This window comes from Lemur catta, chromosome 6, assembly GCF_020740605.2.
Source record: "Lemur catta isolate mLemCat1 chromosome 6, mLemCat1.pri, whole genome shotgun sequence".
Taxonomy (NCBI): domain Eukaryota; kingdom Metazoa; phylum Chordata; class Mammalia; order Primates; family Lemuridae; genus Lemur; species Lemur catta.
This window is the reverse complement of record NC_059133.1, coordinates 91,660,279-91,681,603: the sequence shown is the minus strand read 5'-3', so window position 1 is coordinate 91,681,603 and position 21,325 is coordinate 91,660,279. Positions and strand designations below refer to the sequence as shown.

At 39.8% G+C, this 21,325-nt stretch overlaps 1 non-coding gene across 1 annotated transcript; it reads left to right on the top strand.

The window, feature by feature from the left end:
• Positions 1 to 11,624: 11,624 nt before the first annotated feature.
• LOC123640832 lies at positions 11,625 to 11,731 on the top strand. Its single transcript, XR_006736075.1, has one exon. It is a non-coding gene; the product is annotated as a U6 spliceosomal RNA (small nuclear RNA).
• Positions 11,732 to 21,325: the final 9,594 nt, after the last annotated feature.

Here is a 21,325-nt window from a genome sequence, read left to right as displayed (position 1 = left end):
AAATTAGCTGGACAACTAAAAATATATATATAGAAAAAATTAGCCGGGCATGGTGGCGCATGCCTGTGGTCCCAGCTACTTGGGAGGCTGAGGCAGGAGGATCACTGGAGCCCAGGAGTTTGAGGTTGCTGTGAGCTAGGCTGATGCCATGGCACTCTAGCCAGGGCAAAAGAGCAAGACTGTCTCAAAAAAAAAAGAACAACAACAACAAAAAAAAACCCCACAACCTGAGTGTTGCATTCATCTCGTCATTTTTGCCTGATCAGGTAAATTCTTGGTACCATAGTCTGAGAGGATCAACAACAAAAAACTCACATGTCAGCCTCCCCACCTTCAAGGCTTGGCCTTCTCCGGCACAGTGGGGAAGGCAAAGCTTCAATCCTGTGGCTTCGGAAGCTGCTCCTCCCTGCACTGGGCTTTCCCTCCTCCTCGTTTGTAACTAACTCCACTGGAGTCTCTGGTCATTGTGCTGCGTGTCACCTCCAGCCCTCTGCAGAGTAGCTCGCTTTGCTGGATGTCGGAGGACGGGGCCAGCTCTTACCGCACACTTCTCTAGCCTTTTAGTCCTCAGACCACCACAGCAAAAGGGTACCCAGGTACCTATGACTGTTTTAACAGTTAGGATAATTAAATGGGGTCACGTTATTGAAGGGGATAAACTTAAACAGAGTGCTAAATATGGCTTTTTCCAAATCCATCATGTGGAGTCTTTCCACAGACCTGCTCCCAGCTCACACCTGGATTCTCTGACCTCACCTCTCCCCCAGTGATCCTTCTTCTTTTAACCTCCCCGACCTTCCTTCTCCTGCACCACACAATCTCACACTCACACACACACACACACACTGGTCCCCTGGCCACCACTTAGACTCCCGTAGGCTCTAACACCCCACACAAGATCCCCCCTGGGTGGAAGCCCTCCTCACCTTGTAGGGCTCTGACTCCCACCCTGGGCCATCCCAGCACGTGGACAGCCGCTCTGTCCTGCTCAGTCTCTGAAACCCACAGGCCCACCCTCTGCATAGACACTGTCTGTGTCCTGCTTGGGCTCTGACGCCCCATGTCAGGGCCTCCACCCCGCAGCAAGGACGCCCACCTTACCCCACCTAGGCTCTGGGCTCCCACACTGGGCTACCCCCCCACGGAGACGCTCCTTATCCTGCTTGGTCTCTGAAACCCACACCGGGTCTGCCCTCTGCAAGGATGCTCTGCCCACCCTGCCTAGGCTCTGAGTCCCAACCCACGCCGGGCCAACACTGTGCATGGGATCCCTCCTCACCCCTCCCAGATGCTGACAGCCCCTCCACGAGGACCCCTCCTCACCCACGTGGGACTCTGACTCCCCACAGAAGGTGACCTCATTCGTGGATGCCCTCCTCAGCCTGCTGCAGCTCCGACTCCCTGCACCTGGCCACCCCACCACAGAGACGCCCCCTTTACCTCTCAGGCTCTGACATTCCACACCAGGCTGGCCCTACTGTGGACACCCCCCATGCCACACACAGACTCTGGTTCGCCATGCAGGAACACTGTCCCACCCCCGCAGGGATGTTCTCACTCTGCCTGGGCGCCATCGCCACTGTCAGGCCATCCCCCTGCACAGTCACTCTTCTCACCCTGCCTGAGCTCTGACACCCTGTGCCAGACCACTGCTGCTCCCCACCCCACCCTCCACTGACGCCTACCTCGCTGTGTCCCATCCTGCTTTACTTAGGGTTGAATCACGTAGTAAGGAAAGGGAAAGGGCTATCACAAAGGATACGGGAAGGATAAGGGAATTACAAGTTCTCCACAATTAATTACTGGACCTTACAAGCACTTGCGTGTGGACAGGTGCACACGCACACACCTCCTCCAAAAAATGGTCATTGAGTCTCGGAGGCTTTATGATCTAAGCTCATAAAGACAAAGCAAATATATTCATAAAGTTCTCTCTCTGTCCTTGGAATAAGTCACATTATAACTGGATTATATTGTATCACAAACAACCCCAAAATCCAAGTGGCTTACAACAGCAAACATTTATTTCTCGCTCACATTACATGTGAACTTAAGGTCTGCTTGAGGTTGACTGTAACTCTGCTTGGGTCCTCTCCAAGTGTTTTCTCATTCTGGAAGCCAGGATCATAGAGTAGCTCCTTTGAGCTGAACCATGTAGTAGCATCCTCTATCCGGATAAGGTGTGTATTACATTCTCTCTGATTCTGTTGGCCAATGCAAGTCACCTGGACAAACCTGTGAATGGGGCAGGGAAATATACTCTTATCAATGGAAAGATATGTCAAAGGCATCAAAGTTTAAACCTCTCACATAGAAGAGCATAAACATTTGGAAACAATAATACAATCTTCCCCCAGTCCCTTTAACTTATTTAGCCAAGAGATCTCTTGGCAGTGATCTCCAAAATAGGGCACAAGTAAGTACTCTAGGTCATATAAAAAGGATCCACTAGGTCATATAAAAGAGGATCCAAAGACATAAAATATTAGGCCTTCTATTTATATATATTTAAAATGTTAAGTAAAATAAGCTTTACTAATATCATATGGATTTGGTATTGGATACGTGTTGTGTGCGGCATGGTACCTATTATGAGGGGAGAGTGGAAATTCCACAACTCTGAGAAGTTGATAGTGTACCTTCACTTGTCTGTTTGCTCTCCACATGTTGCATCACGTTGCAGTTTACCTGGTAATAAAGAATTTGCCTGGCCAGGTGCGGTGGCTCATGCCTGTAATCCTAGGACTCTGGGAGGCCATGGAGGGAGGATCGCTTGAGCTCAGGAATCTGAGACCAGCCTGAGCAAGAGTGAGACCCCCGTCTCTACTAAAAATAGAAAAAATTAGCTGGGCATGTTGGTGTGCGCCTGTAGTCCCAGCTACTCAGGAGGCTGAGGCAGGAGGATTGCTTGAGCCCAGGAATCTGAGGTTGCTGTGAGCCAGGCACTCCAGCCTGGGCAACAGAGCAAGACTCTGTCAAAAAAGGAAAGAAAGAAAGAGAGAGAGAGAGAGAGAGAGAGAGAGAGAGAGAGAGAGAGGGAGAAAGAAAGAAAGAAAGAAAGAAAGAAAGAAAGAGAAAGGAGAGAGAGAGAGAGAGAGAAAGAAAGAAAAGAAAGAAAGAAAGAAAAGAAAAGAAAGAAAGAAAGAAAAGAAAGAAAGAAAGAGAGAAAGAGAGAGAGAAAGAGAAAGAGAAGAAAGAAAGAAAGGAAAGAAAGAAAGAAAGAAAGAAAGAAAGAAAGAAAGAAAGAAAGAAAGAAAGAAAGAAAGAAAGAAAGAAAGAAAGAAAGAAAGAAAAAGAAAGAAAGAAAGAAAGGAAGGAAGACAGAAAGAATCTATCTTAGTATATGGAAATAAGGATGGAATAAACAGAAATTTTTATTTTTACTTTAAACATTTTTTTACTATTTTGTATTTTATGAGCATGTGTTTCTTTTATAATAAAAAACAGCAAATTAAATTTTTTTGCTAAAAGTTAATAAGGTAATGTTCTTTTATTAGAAACTAATCATATATATAAATATTTTAATTTCAAATTTTACTTGTTCATAGACCAAAACAGGTTTATTTTGCCAGTATAACCTAATTTCAAAAGATTTGCAAATAAAATAAAATAAAATAAAATAAAATCAGTTCATTTTTGCTTTGTTTTATAGACACTGTACTTGATCAAAATTAAAAAATTTATGCGTCAAAGAACATTTATGTATCAAAATAATCAAGACACAAAAGGTCAAGAAAGTGAAAAGATAACCTACAGAATGGGAGAGAATATTTGCAAGTTATATATCTGGTAAGGACTCAGTATCCACAACATATAGAAAGAAATCCTAAAACTCAATAACAATAACAAAAACTAGACAGTGCAATAGTTATTAGAAAAATGCAAATCAAAACCACAATGAGATGCCACTTCATACTCCCTAGGGTGGCTATAATAATAATAATTATAATGAAAGCAGAAAATAAGTGTTGGTGAGGATGTGGAGAAATAGGAGAACCCTTGTACATTGCTGTTGGGAATGTAAAATGGGGCAGCCACTGTGTGTGAAACAGTTTGGCAGCTCCTCAAAAAGTTAAACATAGAATTACCATATGATTCAGCAATCCTGCTCATAGATATATTCGAGGGTAATAAAAACATATGTTCACACAGAAAATTATATATACATGTTTGTAACAGCATTATTCATAATAGCCAAAGGTTGGAAACCTTTTCATCAATGGATGAATGGATAAACAATTGTGGTATATACATATCATGGAATATTATTCAGCCATAAAAAAGAATGAATTACTGATTGCTATGGTTAAAGACTCAGGCATTGCCAATGTGATGATATTAAGAGGTGGGGCCTTTTAGATGTAATTAGCCATGAGGCCTCTGTGAGTAGGATTAAAGCCATTATTAAAAAGGCATCATGCAGCATTGGGCTATCTCTTGCCCTTCTGCCTTCTAAGTGAGAACACAACATTCTTCCCCTCTAGAGGATGCAGTAATCACCAGACATCCAAACATATTGTTGCCTTCATCTTGAACTTCCTAGCCTCCAGAACTGTGAAAAAAATAAATTTCTGTTCTTTATAAATCACCCAGTGTCAGGTATTTTGTTGTAGCAGTACTAAAGGACTGAGACACTAATACACACTACAACAAGGATGAACCTCAAAAACTCCATGCTACATGAGAGAATCAAGACACAAAAGACCTGTTTTCTTAAGCCCTTACTCAACAAAATATTGTGTCAGCTGAACTAACTGGCCTTGATGCAAAGACAGTCTTAGCCTCATCTTTGGTGAAAATGAGATGGATTTTATCTGACTTTTATCCTATTCTCTTACCAATTGTTATTTGTCCAGACTTCTTTGCAGCTGAGCCCTGACTCATTCATATGACAGGAAGCTGGGAATTTGTGACCATCTAGAAGGAAATGAACATATTGCTAGGTTTACAGATGCGGAAAGAGCATGTAATCTAAAATCAGAAATTTGGATCTGAGTTTCATCTTCACCACTTATCACTAGCTGCATTGTCTTAGATAAGTCGTTTAATCTCTCTCATTTTTGGTTTTCTCAACTGTAAAATGGGAGATAATACTTATTTTGAGGTTATAAAAATAGCTCTAAACGCATTTTGCTAGTTGCAAAATGCTATGCAACACTTTCTTCTTTCTTTTTCTATCACTTAAAGATGCGTATTAATGATATCAGTCAAATCATCTTTTCGAAGCAGCTGGAATTATAGCCCGTAACACAAAAGCATTGGCATCTATCTATCTAGTTCCGCTGTAAAATTCTATGGGTTTGCTCTTTTTAATTCATACAATTATTTATGCAAATCTTTTGAAATTAGGTTATACTGGCAAAATAAACCTGTTTTGGTCTATGAACAAGTAAAATTTGAAATTAAAATATTTATATATATGATTAGTTTCTAATAAAAGAACATTACCTTATTAACTTTTAGCAAAAAAATTTAATTTGCTGTTTTTTATTATAAAAGAAACACATGCTCATAAAATACAAAATAGTAAAAAAATGTTTAAAGTAAAAATAAAAATTTCTGTTTATTCCATCCTTATTTCCATATACTAATTCTATGTTCTTAATTCTCCGACTGAGTTAATTCAAAAGAGTTGTCTTCAAGCTCTGAGATTCTTTCTGCTGCCTGGTCTAGTCTATTCTTAAAACTTTCCTCTGTGTTTTGTATTTTCTTAAATGAATTTTTTATTTCCAGAAGTTCTATTTGGTTTTCTTTAAATATGTCTATCTCTTTAGTGAATTTCTTACAACCCATGTTTGGAATTCTTTATCTGTCATTTTAATATTTTCATTTTGTTTGGTATCCATTGCTAGAGAGTGGTGTTCCCTTTTGTGGGTATCCTTTTGCTCTGATTTTTCATACTTCCAGAGTTCTTTTGCTGATTCCTTCTCATCTGAAGCAGCTGTCACTTCTTATTTTTGGATTTTCTTTTGTTTAGATGAGGCTCTCCCTTCCCCGACACTTGTAAGGGTGTGTCTGTAGAATATGTTGGGTAAGAAACTTTGGCTTTGCTTGTGGGTTTTGGTGGCAGTCTAGGTTCTGGATGGATGCCTTGCTTATAGATATCCTTAGTGTGGTGGTTTTCTCAGTTGCTAGTAGTTTATAAACTGTATCAGTGGTGGGCTACATGTGTGGGCAGATTCCCTGTCTCTTTGATGAGGGAGGGTAGAGGTCTTTGAAATCCTTTCTTTTTCCCCATCCCTGTGGTCTTCTTAACAGTGTAATTGTAATGGCATTCCCAGTTTAATCTCTGAGACAGTAGTTTGTATTTTGGGTAAGAATCAATGACACCCTGTATGACTGAGTCAGTAAATGCTGTAAAGGGCTGTGCAAATTGACCTCCCTGTCAGTAGATGGCACTTCTCAAAAGGAGTGGGCTGTTGTGTTGTTTTGGGGACCTGTGACCAGCTCTATTCCCTTAGGAGAAACATTCAAATGCCCCAGGTGGTGGGTAGGGTCCTGGAACTTCCAGGTGAGTCCCAAGTCTCCATCACAGCCAAGGCAAATAAAAGAATAAGAACAAAAGACTCACATCAGAACAAATTATGGCACATTTTTTTTAAAGGGCAAGAGGAAGATCCTAAAATCTTCCAAAGAAAAAGTGGAGTCACATACATAGAAATTAGGATCAGAGTGGCTATGTACTGCTCAACAAAAACATTGACACCAGAAGATGGTACAGCAATGCCCTCAAAACCACAAAATAAGATGATTTTTAATCAAAATTCAACACTCATAAAAAATATGAATTGTGAGGGCAAAATAAAGCCATTTGAGGAAAATAAAATTTGAGAATTTTACCTTGCATGTTTCTACTCTTATGAAGGGACCAGAAGAGTAATCAACAAAATGGGGATGTAAACTGTAAACAAAGTGAGTATGGGACTGAATCTCCTATAATCTTAAAAAAAAAAAAGAAAAGAGAAGAAAAGAAATCCACCTAAAAGTCCACTGGCACCATCTACAAAAACCTATATAACAAGGTACTCCCATGAATCCCAAAATACAAGTGAGTAAAGACAAACTGTCAGCTACAAGATCTCCATGGTACTAATGTCTGCACGGTAGAAAGTAGAGGGAAGCACCTGGAATTGAAAACTGAAAATAACCAATGCGTATTCACTTAAAAGCTTACCAAGTCAGTGTGTGATGAGCAACTAAAACTAGGACAGGTTCCATCTCCAATAGCTGCTAAGTGCAAGGGTCTGCAGTAAGGTCTGAGAGGCTGGGATGTCTGGGTTTCCTGAATATTCCAAATGAACAGTCAAAGCCCCACACTGAGAAGAAAACTGCTGGCAACAGGATCTAAATTAAGCAAGACAGGGACAATAGACACAAAGGAAAAAGAAAATCTAGATCAAAGTAGAAGAAGGGAATGGAGCCAGGAGATATCACAAAGTAAGCTGCCATTATTTTTAATACTTCACAAAAACAACATAAGAGGAAGTTTTAGAGCTGTGTTATCTAATATGTAGTTACTAGCTACATGTGGCTATTAGGCACTTAAAATATGGCTAGTCCAAACTGATGTGTAGCAAAAGTGTAAAATTCACACCAGATTTCAAAGATTTTTGTATTAAAAAAGTAAAATATTTCATTCATAATTTTGTGTTGATTATACATTGAAATGATAATATTCTACAATATCAGATTTTAAAATATTATTAAAATGAATTTCTCTTTTTTAAAAATTTTTTAATGTGGCTAAAAATTTTCATATTATATTTCTGGCCTGCATAGCACTACTATCAGAGCCATGAAGTTAGAAAACCTATTATAAGTCACACTTTCATTTTGAAAAAATTCATAAAGATTAACTTTACATAAAAATAATGAATAGGCCGGGCGCAGTGGCTCACACCTATAATCCTAGCACTCTGGGAGGCCGAGGCGGGTGGATCACTCGAGGTCAGGAGTTAGAGACCAGCCTGAGCAAGAGCGAGACCCTGTCTCTATTAAAAATAGAAAGAAATTATCTGGCCAACTAAAATATATATAGAAAAAATTAGCCGGGCATGGTGGCGCATGCCTGTAGTCTCAGCTATGCGGGAGGCTGAGGCAGGAGGATCGCTTAAGCCTAGGAGTTTGAGGTTGCTGTGAGCTAGGCTGACGCCACGGCACTCACTCTAGCCAGGGCAACAAAGCGACACTCTGTCTCAAAAAAAAAAAAAAAATAATGAACAGAAGATGGCCCTGCACTCAATGTGGAAGGTGTGTGGGTGCTGGAGCTCCATCTGGACACTTCGTAGAGGACACAAAGCTGCTCCTGCTCCCCAGTCATGTAGGATATTTTGGACCATTTGTTCCCAGTGTCTCCTGAAGACTCTGGAGGAACAGAGAGGAGGAGCCAAGATGGCAGACCAGGAACACCAGCTGCCAGATTGTCTCCGAAAGAAGGAAAAGTTTTAGATGAAAAAGAAAAACAAACAAACATAGATTGTGTGTCATTCCGAGGGGAAAGAGCCAGAACCTACCAGAGATTCCACAGGAAGAAGCTCTGAGCAGAACAAGAAGGCACAAGATATTGGGCAGAGATAAACCTCTGAGCAGCTTGGAGTTCAGGGAAAAGGGTAAGTGAAGTGGATTGTTTCTCCCTCCCTCACATCTCCAGCAGTCAGTGGGCTCCCAACCTGCTGGAAATCCTTCTTCCCTCACAAGCCCAAAAGCTTCTGCCGCCAGTGAAATGGGAGCTTCTTGAGGACAAAGCACCAGACTGCCAGTGCCCTTGGGATCACTTCCCATTACCACAGACCTGAGCCAAGACGGCAGGTGCCATATTGCTTCTCCCACTGTACACCTTTCTCCTCCTCAGGGGGCTTCAGCCCTTCAGTTTTCATCTTGCTTGTTCCCACTCAAATATTTCCCAACTCTAGCCCAGATGGGAGGAGTCACAGGGGGTCAGTGGGTAAAAGGGGATCTGCAGGACCCCACAGCCTGGACATTCTGGTCAGGCTGTCTTCAGGAGAGAGGGACACATATGACCAGAGTGCTAACTTTCCTCCATTCAGTCTCTTTTCTTCCCCTTCTCCTCCCCCACCAAGAAAGACAATTGAGCTGGGGCTGTCAGAAGTGCCTGCTTCCTGTGTGGGTACATACACCACACCAAGCCTTCTACAGAGAGTGGGCCTCACCCTTTTCTCTTAAAGACCTGCAGCAAAATAAGGAGTACACAGACTGTGAGCCCCCAGCTCACCAGTCCTCCCTGGTGCTGCTTGCCCAGCTGCTCCATCAGAGCAGGGCACACCCCAAAGCAGAGGGACATTAAACCTGCTTGAGCACCCCATAGGCAACTTAGGACCAGCACAAATCTCCTTGGTATGGTCAGGGATTGATCTTTAGGAACCTGGGGACAGCCCACAGGCCATATCCCTTACCCCCAGGACTCAACAGTATTGATCATGGGCACAGAAGGAAGATCCGTGAACTAACCTCAGAGCAAAAGGATACCCACAAAAGGGAATACCACTCTCTAGCAATGGATACCAACCAAAATGAAAATATTAAAATGACAGATAAAGAATTCCAAACATGGGTTGTAAGAAATTCACTAAAGAGATAGACATATTTAAAGAAAACCAAATAGAACTTCTGGAAATGAAAAATTCATTCAAGAAAATATGAAACACAGAGGAAAGTTTTAAGAATAGACAAGACCAGGCAGAAGAAAGAATCTCAGAGCTTGAAGACAACTCTTTTAACTCAGTCAGAGAATTAAGAACATAGAATTAAAAGGAATGAACAAAGCCTACAAGAACTATGAGGTTATATAAAACAGTCAAATATAAGAATATTAGGCACCCCTGAGGGTGAAGAAGAAAATACACAAGGGCTGGAAAACCTAGTTGAGGGAATAATTGAGGAAAATTTCCCTGGTCTTGCTAGAGATTTAGATATTCAGGTACAAGAAGCTCAATGAACACCTCGGAGATTCATTGCAAAGAGGCAGTCACCAAGACACATAGTCCTCAGACTGGCCAAAGTCAGCACAAAGGAGGAAATCCTGCAAGCTGTGAGGCAAGAACATCAAGTTACTTACAAAGGAAAACCCATCAGGCCAACTGCAGACTTCTCAGCTGAGACATTATAAGCCAGAAGGCATTGGGACCCCATCCTCAGTCTTCTAAAACAGAGCAACTGCCAGTGGAGAATTTTGTATCCTGTAAAAATAAGTTTCATATATGAAGGATAAATAAAGACTTTTCTAGACAAGCAAACACTGAGATTATTTGTCAAGACCAGACCTGCCCTGCAGGAAATAGTCAGAACTGCATTATACACAGATCAGCACAATAGACACTCACCAGTGTAAAACCATCCACAAGTTAAACCTCAGAGCTCATATAAAACAATAGCACAAGAGGTAAAACAAAGCAATAAGGTATTATCCAACAGGATGGACAGAGCAACATCACACTTATCAAGTCTATCAATCATGTGAATGGTCTGAATGCCCCACTCAAGAGACACAGGCTGGCTGAATGGATGAAAATACAATGCAAGTATCTCCTGTCTCCAGGAAACACATGTAACCCACAAGGACTCAGACAGATTCAAGGTGAAGAGATGGAAAAAAATATTCCATGTAAATGAAAACCAAAAGAAAGCCAGTTTAGCTATTCTCATATCAGATAACATTGACTTTACATCAACAATAGTAAAGAAAGACAAAGATGGTCATTATATAATGGTAAAGGGAACAATTCAAAAAGAAGACCTAAGAATCCTAAATATTTATGCACCTAACACAGGAGTGCCCAGATTCATAAAGCAAACCCTACTAGATCTAAGGAAAGAGATGAACAGCACCACTATAACTGCTGGGGACTTCAACAACCCACTGGTTGTTGAAGACAGCACTGGATAGATTGCTCAAACAGACAATAAATAAAGAAACACTGGACTTAAATTGGACTCCAGAACAAATGGGTCTCACAGACAACTGCAGAATATTTTACCCAAAAAGTACTGAATATACATTCTTCTTATCAGTGCATGAAACATTCTCCAAGATAGATCATATCTTAGGCCACAAAACATGTCTCAACAAATTCAAAAAAACAGAAATCATACCATGTATCTTCTCAGACAACAGTAAAATAAAACTAGAAATCAACTCCAATAGAAACATTCAATTCTACACAAAGTCGTGGAAATTAAACAACCAGCTGCTGAATGATTATTGGGTCAATAATGAAATTAAGGTGAAAATAAAAATATTCCTCAAACTGAACAGCAAAGGGGACACAAGCTATCAAAATCTACAGGATTCAGCAAAAGCAGTACTAGGGGAAAAATTCATAGCTTTAAAATGCCTACATCAAAAAGACAGAAAGATCACAAATTAACAATCTATTGATACATTTCAATGAACTAGAAAAGTAAGAGCAAACCAAACCCAAACCTAGCAGAAGAAAAGAAATAACTGACGTCAGAGCAGAACTAAATGAAATGAAAAATAAAAACGCTATAAAAAGGACCTATGAAACAAAAAGTTGGTTCTTTGAAAAGATAAACAAAATTTATCTAGATTAACCAGGAACAGAAAATAAAGGACCCAAATAAGCTCAATCAAAAATGAAAAAGGAGTGCAAGCTTCGTCAGCACATATACTAAAATTGGAACGACACAGAGAAGATTAGCACGGCCCCTACACAAGGATGACACGCAAATTCGTGAAGCGTTCCATATTTTAAAAAAAAATGAAAAAGGAGATATTACAACTGATACCACAGAAATACAAAATATCAACTGTAAATACTCTGAAAATCTCTACACACATAAACTCAAAAACATAGAAGAAATAGAAAAATTCTTGGAAACACACAACCTCCAATACTCAATCAGGAAGAAGTAGAACTGAACAGACCAATAATGAGCAAAGAGATTGAAACAGTAATAAAAAAGCTTCCAGTAAAAAAAAAAGAAACCCAAACCAGAAGGATTCACAGCTAAATTTGACCACACCTACAAAGAAGAGTTGGTACCCATACTGCAGAAACTATTCTACAACATTGAGAAGGAGAAAATACTCCCCAACTCATTCTATGAACGCAGTGTTACCTTGATATCAAAGCCAGGAAAGAACACAAAGAAAACTACAGACCAATATCCCTTATGAACATAGATGCAAAAATCCTCAACAAAATACTAACAAACCAAATTCAGCAGCACATCAAAAATATAATCCACCATGACCAAGTGGGCTTCATCCCAGGGATGCAAGGATGGTTCAACATATGTAAATCAATACATGTGATTCACCACATAAAAAGAAGCAAAAACAAAAGCCATCTGACGATCATTTCAATGGACGCAGAAAAAGCGTTCGACAAAATTCAACACACTTTCAGGATAAAAACCCTCAAAAAATTAAGCATAGAGGGAACATATCTCAAAATTATAAAAGCCATATATGACAAATCCATAGTCAACATCATACTGAATGGAGAAAAGCTGAAAGCATTTCCACTAAGAACTGGAACAAGACAAGGGTGCTCACTGTCACAACTTCTATTCAACGTAGTACTGGAAGTCCTAGCCAGAGAAATCAGGCAAGAAAAAGAAATAAAGCTTATCCAAATTGGGAAAAAGGAGGTCAAACTATCGTTTTTTGCTGAGGATATGATCTTATAACTAGAAAACACCAAAGACTCCACCAACAGACTTCTGAAATTGATAAATAAATTCAGCAAAGTCTCAAGTTACAAAATCAATGTCCACAAATCACTAGCATTCCTATACATCAATAACAGTCAAACTGAAGTCAAATTAAAGACTCCATACCATTCACAATAGCTAAAAAGAAAATAAAATACCTAGGAATATATATAATCAAAAGGTGAAAGATCTCTACAAAAAGAACTATGAAACACTGAGGTAAGAAATTGCAGACAACACAAACAAATGGAAAGACATATCATGCTCGTGGATCAGTAAAATCAACATTGTTAAAATGCCCATACAACCCAAAGTGGATTACAGATTTAATGCAATCCCTACCAAAATACCAATGTTATATTTCACAGATCTAAAAAAATAATAATTCTACATTTTCTTTGGAACCAGAAGAGAGCCCAAATAGCCAAAGCAATATTAAGCAAAAAGAACAAATCTGGAGGCATCACATTACCAGACACCAAGAATGCATATAGAAAAATAACCACATAATTGTCAAATTTGATCACATAAAGGTTAAAAGCTTTTTTTTCTTTTGAGATAGGGTTTCAATCCTTTGCCCATGCTGCAGTGCAGTGGTGTGATCATAGCTCACTGCAACCACAAACTCCTGAGCTCAAGCGATCCTCCCGCTTCAGCCTCCCAGTAGCTAGGACTATAGGTGCGAGCCACCACGCCTGGCCTAAAAGCTTGTTTTTAAAAAACAAGACTACAAAGTCAGAAGACAAGTGATTATTTGAGACAAAATGTTTAACTGGAAAAGGATTAATATTCAAAGTACATAAAAAGGTGCCACAAATCCAATCGAAAAGTGAGGCAACAGCATAAGCAGGAGGAAAAAAGATGGCCAATGTATGAAAAGAGCATAAACTCACTGTAATAAGATAATTGCATATAAAATATTTTTCACACAATATGTTGACTAAATATTTTTAAAATAATGTGTTGGCAAAGTACATAGAGAAACAAACAGTCTCAGGATTTATATTGGGTATATAAATTAGGCAGAAGATAATGTAGCAAGAATCTATCAAAATTTAAAATGTGTCACTTTTTACCCAGAAATTCCATTTCTGGAGAATCTATCTTTTAAATTTTTCATTTAAGTATATACTATATGTAAAAGATGTACAGTGATTTATTTAGTATCAAAAATTTGGGAAATGTTACTATCAATGAGGACAGTGGTTAAATTATGGCAAATCCATACATTGGAGAACTATTCAGGAGTTAAACAGAACAAGCTAACATTATCATATACAAATACATGGACATAGAAGGAACTTCATTATTGATTTTTTAAATAATGTAAAGAATATACATATGGGATAATTTTTTTTGTATTAGCATACACATGGGTAGATACACACACACACACACACACACACACACACACACACACACCATGCTTTAGAAGGTGTCCAGGAGGATGCATACAAAATGATTGACAGTGGTTGACTTCGAAGAAAGGACTGAAGAGAGAAAAGGGCAAGCAAGGGGGCACTTCCCCACTTTGCCCTATATACTTCTGTACCATTTGAATCTTTTAAAATGAGAATATATCAATGCATTAGTCTGTCATATGAAACTTAGAAAATTTAGAGCTTTCTTTCATACCTGAAAACAAATTCTAAATTCTGATTTAAAATGTTTGTTACAAATCACAATTTCACTGATAATGTACTTTTAAAAAGTTCTAGGCAGGGCGCGGTGGCTCACGCCTGTAATCCTAGCACTCTGGGAGGCTGAGGCGGGCGGATCGTTTGAGCTCAGGAGTTCGAAACCAGCCTGAGCAAGAGTGAGACCCCGTCTCTACTAAAAAATAGAAAGAAATTAGCTGGACAACTAACAATATATATAGAAAAAATTAGCCAGGCATGGTGGCACATGTAGTCCCAGCTACTCAGGAGGCTGAGGCAGAAGGATTGCTTGAGCCCAGGAGTTTGAGGTTGCTGTGAGCTAGGCTGATGCCACAGCGCTCTAGCCAGGGTGCCAGAATGGGACTCTGCCTCAAAAAATATAAATAAATAAATAAATAAATAAATAAATAAATAAATAAATAAATAAATAAATAAAAATTCTAGCAGTCAACTTAGCTTAATCTACTGCATATTATGAATACTGCATACCTATGATGTAGGTACTATTATCCTCACTTTATATATGAGGAAACTGAGGCAAACAAAGTTATTTAAATAATTTGTCCAAGGTCAAAAAGCCAGTAAGTGACAGAGTCAAATTTTGTACCAAGGTAGGCTGTCTCGTCCCAAAGCCATGTTCCTGACCACTAGTCTTTGCTGTCCATTAGTCATCTATTACAGGTGGAGCTGGGAGGAGGGGGGGGCTTTAAAATTAATAAGTATAGGCTGGGCGCGGTGGCTCACGCCTGTAATCCTAGCACTCTGGGAGGCCGAGGCGGGAGGATCACTCAAGGTCAGGAGTTCGAGACCTGCCTGAGCAAGAGCGAGACCCTGTCTCTACTAAAAATAGAAAGAAATTATCTGGACAACTAAAAATATATATAGAAAAAATTAGCTGGGCATGGTGGCACATGCATGTAGTCCCGGCTACTCAGGAGACTGAGGCAGAAGGATTGCTTGAGCCCAGGAGTTTGAGGTTGCTGTGAGCTAAGCTGATGCCACGGCACTCCAGCCTGGGCAACAGAGCAAGACTCTGTCTCAAAAAAAATAAAAAAAATAAAAAATAAATATATTCCCAGCCAGGCGCTGTGGCTCCTGCCTATAATCTTAGCACTCTGGGAGGCTGAGGCAGGAGGATTGCTTGAGCTCAGGAGTTCGAGACCAGTCGGAGCAAGAGCAAGACCCCATCTCTACTAAAAATAGAAAACTTAACCAGTTGTGGCGGTGCACACCTGTAGTCCCAGCTACTCAGGAGGCTGAGGCAGGAGGATGGCTTGAGCCCAGGAGTTTGAGGTTGCAGTGAGCTATGATGACACCACTGCACTCTAGACAGGGCAACAGAGAGAGACTCGGTCTCAAAAAGAAAAAAAAATGTCAATGTATTTCCCAAAGGCAGTAATAACAAATACTAAATATTAAAAAAAATAATATATTCCTCAAATATTTATTCAAGTATTAAAATCTCAAAAAAGTACCATTTTGTATTTTCTGCCTGCCCAAATAGCTATTTTTCTACAATACTAACAAACTTTGGATCAGGTGCAGACTTAGACTTCATATATAAAATGCCCCCAGATGGTCTTCATTTCTTTCTCTTTTTAAATGCCTCTTTCCCTGTCACGAGAAGGCTGAGCAGGGTAGCAATGGTGCTCCAGTTGCTAGAGTGCGTTTGCCCTCTAGTGGTCGCATGCAAATATGCAGCCAGGCGCAGCATCCGCACAAATTGCTTCAATGACATTTCTTTCCTATTACAGGTGTAGTGGAACACACATTATAAGAAAGAAGACAATACTGAAGAACAAACAAAAAATACATAGTGGGACTTAATGTATTATTTTAATTGAGGGGATGACACTATCCTTAGATTGATGAGGCAGAACATGAAGTCACAATGGACAATTATTTTACTACTGGCTCCAATGCAGGCAATTCAAGTATACCAGACCATTTTTTAAAATATACCACCCCTGTATCGTATGTCTTTCAAAGGGGGACCGAAAATAAAAATCCTGGCAAAATTTTGAAACATATGCCAGGCCACAAAATTGCTGTGAAAACCATCACAAGCCTATACATCCCCAGGCTAAGAAACCTCAAGTAAATAAAATTCTCCCTTTTCCTTTCTTCCTCAAGAGAATATGTGATTGATGGCGAGCTCTTGAGTATGAGTCCTATCGTCACAAACCACATGTATTTTCTTAATGTACAGTTAAGAGGCAATAAAAGAAATGCTTTTTATTGGATTTTTTATTTCAAAATATTAAAGGGGTACAAATGTTTTAGGTTCCATGGATTGCTTTTGTAATGCCTGAGTCCCGGCTATAGGTGTGCCCATCACTCAAATAGTGTTCATTGCACCCATTAAATAGGTTTTTGTTTCTCCTCTCCCCTACCCGCTTTCCTGCGGTTGATTTCTACTGAGTTTTACTTCCCTCTGTGCACATGTGTGCTCATCGGTTAGTTCCAATTTTATAGTGAGTACATGTGGTATTTGTTTTTCCATTCTTGGGATACTTCACTTGGGAGAATGGTCTCCAGTTCCATCCAGATTGTTGCAAAACATATTAATTCATCTTTTTTATAGCTGAGTCATACTCCATGCTATACCACATTTTATTAATCCACTAATGAATTGATGGGCATTTGGGTTGATTCCACATCTTTGTAAATTGTGCTGCAATAAACATTCGAGTGCAGGTATATTTTTGAGGAAAAGTCAAATTCATCAAAAGATTTGAAGTGGCAGCCGGGCACGGTGGCTCACGCCTGTAATCCTAGCACTCTGGGAGTCCGAGGCGGGTGGATCGCTTGAGGTCAGGAGTTTGAGACCAACCTGAGCAAGAGTGAGACTCCGTCTCTACTAAAAAATAGAAAGAAATGATCTGGCCAACTAAAAATATACATAGAAAAAATTAGCCAGGCATGGTGGCACATGCCTGTAGTCCCAGCTACTTGGGAGGCTGAGGCAGTAGGATCGCTTGAGCCCAGGAGTTTGAGGTTGCTGTGAGCTAGGCTGACGCCACGGCACTCACTCCAACCCAGGCAACAGAGCGAGACTCTGTCTCAAAAAAAAAAAAAAAAAGATTTGAAGTGGCTTAAAATAAGGTATATGTTTATAATAAACCAGTTTAAATACAGAATTCTTTTACCTTTAAAAAGAGAAAAAGTAAACACACTAACTGGTGACTCTATCTCCAATAACTATACTTGAACATTAAATGCAGCACCAATCCTCCTTGTCTCTGGGGTAAAAAGGAAAACAGAGTGACTTATTATGTTGTTTTATAAGAGAATTTAATAGTTCCTTACAACTTTGCTCCTTGCAACAAAGTTCCTTAAACTTTTTTCTGGTACCAAATTAAAACAGTAATTTATTACTTAGAAATTTATACGTGGATCACTAAAGCATTTAATTTTCATCCCATCATTAGTTTTTGTACCACTCTTGACCAAAGTTGAGGACTTAAAATTAAAATATAGCTTGGCATATAATTTCTGTCCTCTTTTACACAGTGTTGTCCTGAGATCACTGTTTAAATATAAACTTCGAATATCTAAGCAGTGATATCATCATTCTGCTATTATCTTCCTTTAATATTTGAGAAATAATTAAATCTAGTGCTGTCTGATGAGAAACTTGGAGTGCTGCTATTTTGTGTTTCTGAATGTAGAATGTCAGAACCTTTCCTAAATTTTCTTAGCTTAATTATTTTTTTAAAATCTTCTCTTATTATATTCTTAAAGACTTCCAAAAAAATAAACTGAGACTTTTTTAATCACTTGCAGAAACTGGGGAATGAGGATAGAACTTCAATGGTTCAAAAGTAGAATACAGAACAAAAGGAAAACCATTCCAGAGCTTGCTAGCCTTCGCACTGAGGAGCTGAAGGAATGCAGTTCTGTAGTTCATGCAATTCCTTTTGATATCATCCAGACCTTCTTCAATATGTTTGTGAAAGAGACTAGTAGTTGCTTCTCAAATCAGTTCTCTGTCTTTCTTAGTAAAAGAATCCTAATTTTTAGTCTGGCATATTGCTACTCAGCTAAATGTATATTTTTCCACAGCCATTTCTATAATTAGGTTCAGCCATAGGATTAAGTTCCAACCAAACAGGGACACGTAGGTGTGTTGTATGAGACTTCCCAAAAGGGTTCTTAGGAGGAATGGCTTGATCAACGGATAAATGGATAAACAAAATATGGTACATACATATACAACGGAATGTTGTTTGGCCTTAAAAATGAATGAAATTCTGGTACATGATACAGCATGAATGAACCTTTAACACATTGTGCTAACAAAATAAGCCAGACACAAAAGGACAAATTTGGTATGATTCCACTTATATGAGGTACCTAGAATAGACAAACTTATAGAAACAGAAGTGGAATTGTAGTCAGCAGAGGAGTAGGCAGTGGGGAGTTATTGTTTAATGGGCACGGAGTTTCCATTGGGATGATGAAAGTGTTCTGGAGATGGAGGGTGCTCATGGTTGCACAACAACATGAATGTACTTATTGCCGCTGAACAGTACAATTAATAATGGTTAAAATGGTAAATTTTATGGTATATATTTTACTACAATTTAAAAAATAGGAATGGATTGGATTTTTGACAAAGGTGCAAAATTCAATAGAAGAAAGATACACATTTCAACAAATGCTGCTGGACCAATTGGAAATCCATAGGTTAAAAAAAAACAAAAAACCTCCACCTAAGTTTCATACTCTATATAAAAATTAACTCAAAATAGATCATAAGAGAAATCTTCAGGATCTAGAGCTAGGCAAAGAGTTCTTGGAGTTGACACCAAAAGCAAGATCTATAAAAGGAAAAATTGATAAATTGTACTTCATTAAAAACTTTTGGTCTGTGAAAAATCTTAATAGGACAAAAAGACATCTGCTTATTTGCAGAGGGAAAGAAATTTAAAAAAAAAAAAAAGGACAAAAAAACAAGCTACAGAGTGGGGAAAATATTTGCAAACTACACATCTCACAAAGGACTGGTATCTTGAATACATAAAGAACTCTTGACCGGCCGAGAGTCTATAATCCTAGCACTTTGGGAGGCTGAAGCAGGAGGATCGCTTGAGGCCAAAAGTTCGAGACCAGCCTGGGCAACATAGTTAAACCCCATCTCTACAAAAAAAAATAGAAAAATTAGTCAGGCGTGATGTCAGGCACCTGTAGTCCCAGCTACTCAGGAGGCTCAGGCAGGAGGATTGCCTGAGCCCAGGAGCTGGTGGTTGCAGTGAGCTATCATGATACCACTACATTCTAGCCTGGATGACAGAGGGAGACCTTGTCTCAAAATATACATATTAGGCTGGGGGTAGTGACTCACACCTGTTATCCCAGCACTCTGGGAGGCCAAGGTGGGAAGATTGCTTGAGCTCAGGAGTTTGAGACCAGCCTGAGCAAGAGTGAGACCCCATCTCTACTAAAAAATAGAAAGAAATTTGGCCAGACAACTAAAAATATATAAAAAGAAAAATTAGCCGGGTGTAGTGGTGCACGCTTGTAGTCCCAGGTACTTGGGAGGCTGAGGCAGAAGGACTGCTTGAACCCAGTAGTTTGAGGTTGCTGTGAGCTAGGCTGACACTACGGCACTCTAGCCAGGGCAACAGAGTGAGACTCTGTCTCAAAAATAAATAAATAAAAATAAATAAATAATAAATAATTAACATGCAACTGCCATATGACCTAGCAAGTGTACTTCTGATCATTTACCTCAGGAAATGAAAACTTATGTTCACACATAAACGTGTACACAAATATTTCTAGCAGCTTTACTTGTAATAACCCCAAACTGGAAACAACCTTCACCAGTCAGTGGTTAAACACACTGTGGTACAACCATGCCGTGGAATACTATGCAGCGATAAAAAGGAATAAATTATTGACACATACACACAACATCCTGGATGAATCTCCAGAGAATTATGCTGAGTGGAAAAAGCCAATCCCCAAAGGTTAAATACTGTAGGATTCATTTATATAATATTGTTGAAATGACATTTTATAGAAATGGGCCGGGCGTGGTGGCTCACACCTATAATCCTAGCACTCTGGGAGGCCGAGGTGGGAGGATTGCTCAAAGTCAGGAGTTCGACACCAGCCTGAGCAAGAGTGAGACCCCATCTCTACTAAAAAATAGAAAGAAATGATTTGGACAGCTAAAAATATATATAGAAAATATTAGCCAGGCATGGTGGCGCATGCCTGTAGTCCCAGGTACTAGGGAGGCTGAGGCAGGAGGATCGCTTGAGCCCAGGAGTCTGAGGTTGCTGTGAGCTAGGCTAACTCCACAGCACTCTAGCCCAGGCAACAGAGTGAGAAAAAAAAAAAAAAAAAAAAAACTAGTCCTCGGGGTCACACAAATAGGGTACAGGTTAGATGACGAAGTTTCAGTGGAAGTTATACAGAGTTATATATGGAAATGTCCTTTCACACACTCTTCCCTTCCTGTCTTTCTCTGGGGTACCTTTTCTTCTGTATGGCTCTTCCCTTTTCCCTGTTTCTGGTGTGGGAGGCCCAGGCCTGGGTATGGCCACGGGGAGAAAGGAGCACCACAGCCATCAGCTGGAAGGAAAACGCACGCAGTGGGAAGCCTGGATAGACGCTGCCCCAGGACTGAAGGTGAGGGGAAGGTATTTTGATTCTCTTTTCCCTGCCTCCTCTTGAAATCAGCAGGGTCAGACCAGGGTGTGAGCCTCGGTAAGGGACTGCCCTAGATTAGGTAGAAGAGTCTTAGGACTAACATGGTCCAGACCACTTTCTTTCTTTTTTTTTTTTTTTTTTTTTGGAGACAGAGTCTCACTGTGTTGCCCGGGCTAGAGTGAGTGCCGTGGCATCAGCCTAGCTCACAGCAACCTCAGACTCCTGGGCTTCAGCGATCCTCCTGCCTCAGCCTCCCGAGTAGCTGGGACTACAGGCATGCGCCACCATGCCCTGCTAATTTTTTCTAT